The sequence below is a fragment of the Pinus tabuliformis genome, chromosome 9, assembly GCF_031772625.1.
Source record: "Pinus tabuliformis cultivar Carrire ecotype Pingquan chromosome 9, CPIR1, whole genome shotgun sequence".
NCBI lineage: Eukaryota > Viridiplantae > Streptophyta > Pinopsida > Pinales > Pinaceae > Pinus > Pinus tabuliformis.
In genome coordinates this window covers 301,894,870-301,898,376 of record NC_142307.1, presented here as the reverse complement: position 1 = coordinate 301,898,376, position 3,507 = coordinate 301,894,870, and positions in this window count along the sequence as shown.

The window sequence follows — 3,507 nt, the reverse complement described above, 5'->3', positions numbered from 1 at the left end:
AGCCTAAGTGAGGTCCACAATATGAGTCAGGTTCCAAATCATCGTTTGTGTTAGTCTCACTTGTTCATAATTGTCATTTAGCCAATAAGGAACTTTTGTCCAAATTCGTAGCAAATTTAGTTATGAAAACAGAGTATTTGCTACGAAAGTGCCTGAAACTTCTGTAGCAAATCTATCACATCTGCCACCTATTTTGCTACGAAACCAAAACCTTGTTGATTAGTAACGGTTAAAAAGAAATCATGGGTCTGAGTCACGATGGAGTATCATTATGTGTCAGAGTTCACCTTTTTTATTTTTATCCCCAAAACATTCACACAGCAAAGCATTCTCCATCGTTTTCCTTTCACTTTGAATTGGTTTCGTTGTCATAGGGAAGTCTAGCTGTTCTAAGGAGAAATTGCAAGTGGCAAGAAGGATATCCTACGTGTTGCAGCCATAACACAAACAAAAATTCATGAGAAGAGTTGATTGATAGAAGGAAGTTGCAAACTCAAGTCAAATATTCGCAAGCACAAGTAGATGTTACTCCATGATATGCTAAAATTCTCAAATTTTGTCTTCACTATACCTAAACTAGTCAAGTCGGTCATATATATAGTCAACATGATATTAGGAGTCATAAGGAGGCATTAAGAATCATGAAAACTATAAAAACTCAGAATTTATGAACTTTGGTAGCAACTTCCCATAATGCAGCAGAGAATTTGCTACAAAACTGCTATAGCTTTCCATGGAGGTTAAGGTTGGTCTAAAGCTCAGCAAAGATAGTTCTAAAGGCCTATGTTTATCTTATAAACATCAAAGAATACCTCAAAACTAGCAGAGAGAGAAAAGGGGTAACATAAGAGTGTTTTTTTAAAGTTGCTACCAAAGTTTGCTACGAAACTATTGTAGCTTTCCATGGAAAGAAAATCCAGTAAAATTTTCAGTTGGGAGAGTTTTGATAGCATGAGTTTAATAAAAAAACATTACTAAACACCTTAGAATTAGAAAAGGCATAAAAATGATAGGATAGAGGTGGTTTTTGAAATTTGCTACCAAAATTATGGAAATGAATGTTTTAGTAGTCAAATTCAGGCTCACTTTCCAACCAAATAAAAAGGAATTTTTGGAAATATGGAGGTATTTATTCATCATGGGATAATCTACAAAAACCTCTCTCAGTTTTTATACAACTATCAGGGTTTGGAGAATACGCACTTGTCTTTGAGGCCTATTTTACAGAAATTTTCCTAGCCAAAAATTTTGAAATTCAACTTGGTGGAGGTCCAGCTCAGCAAAGTCAACTAGGTCAGCACATCCACGTGGCATGAGACACATCAACTCCAGCACATTCAGAAAATTAGTTTGGTTCGATAAGCTCCATCAAACAAAATTCGGTTGAGTTCATTTATGGTGGAAGAGTCCTACTTGTATTCAAATTATGTAAAACAAAAATCCCTAGGTTTTCTCAATAGGTGTCAAGTAGGATAAGGTCTCATAACTGTTTGATCGAATCTAGCCCAAGTGGCAGATTTTTGTAATTAATGACATGATGGTGGTATTACTCTATATATTTATAGTTCCTTGACTCTACATGGGGTTGATCGATGATGTGAGAAGACCACTTTTGTTTATTTTTCAGTTAATAAGAAGTATAGTATGTAGCAATACTCTCTTTTAACATGAGATTCATTTTTTGTTTTAGATCCATCCTATCATGCTTTCATGTTGTTATCAATTTCATAGCTTATTTGATTACTTGGAATTCAATGTTATATTGCTCCAACTTCCTTCAATTTGTTATGTTTAATTGTAAATGTTTACTTCACACCAGTTTAAAGTGAAAAATGCCTTAGCTTCCATGAAAGTAATGTTGTTTGTAATTGATTTTCTTTAATTGACTCCATGACCAATGGTAGTGTCCTCACACTCTTTCACCTGAAAAATCACATGAAAAAATAGAGTTAGCCATCTGTATTTTTTAGCTTATCATAGTCAAATTTTTAAGTATATTGAGAGAGCCTTCTCAGATTGGAAGGGCTAACTTCCAGTCAAAAGTTGGTTTGAAATAGTTATGTTGGGTTGAAGGTTGACACAACCCAACCCTTTCTAGCCCAGTGATGACACATACAAAGAGGCATATTCAGAAGATGAGGAATTCAAGGAGGTGTATCAGCAGTTACAGATTCAAAGTCATGTGCATGATGGCGACATCACCGTTGACTACAATCTCCATGATGAGTTACTATTTAGCAGCATTACCATCCAAATTTTTTGAGTACATCCAACAACAAGGAGTGTTCCAAACTTCTTTTGAAAACTACACATGGGGAGATATATATTGCAACATAACAAAATCTTTGGTAGGACTTTATACCAGCATGAAAGTCAATAAGTCCTTATAAAAGATGTCCAGGCTACCTAACAGCAAGTCAATCTATAGTAAATATGGATTGGTTATTGATGATCCAATTGTGCAAAGAAGAAAATTTAGAAAAACACAAAAAGAGGGTCATAAACAGGTTGTTAAAAGTCACCCTCATAAGGCAAATAGGCACAAGAAAGGATCATATAAAATAGTGATTTATTTGAAATCGCTCAACTATTGCATATCTCTACTATCGAAGCAAAATATCCTTTCTGCCAAATGGTAGTTTGCTTACAGTCTCTCGTAGATCTTGTTCTCCACAAAAATCATAATCCCAGAACTTGATAGGCTCCTACTATTACTACACATTCATGTCCAAATCCAAAATGCTCTAACATTCCATTTCCTCATTACATTGTCCTAATGATTCATGGATTACCCACTCTGGAAAATGAAAACCCTCATCTCACTGAAATGTTTAGTAAGATGAGACCTCCTGGGATGCCAAAATATGGTTTAGGATATCTTGAAAGACTAGATAGTCTCATTTCATCTTCAAGGTTTCAAAATCTTATTACACTAGACTACAAGAAACCATCAAACCCAGAAATGTATAAATTCTTCTCCCTCATGGATGGGTGTCCCAAACATAAGATTAATAAAGAATGGATGAAGAATATGCTAAATTGGGATCTCTATACACATCCTGAATCCAGAGAATTTAGTCTCAGCACATCTGTTGATGAAAAATATGCTCTTTCTCTGGAATGGAAAAAGTACATGGAAGAAACAAACTCATGGATCTCTTTCTATGTCTAGAAGAAATTAAAGGAACAACCAGAAGTACATATGGCAGATGCAGAAACTTCATCTGCACAAAAAAAATTCTGGACAGCTTGTGATGTAAGCAAGGTAGAAACAAGTACCACATTCCCTCCATACAAGGGAATTATGCTAGGAGAAGCTAGCAACTCAGCCAAGGCCATTCCTTTAGTATTAAAAGATGATTCAACCCTAAGAATAGATGGAAGGATCCAGAAGGCCAGTGAACAAATAAATTGGACAAATACAACAATTAAAGGGCTAGAAATGAATATGGTAAAAACTTGTGAACAAAAGGAATGTTTTGACTCATTATCAATTGTTGTACATAG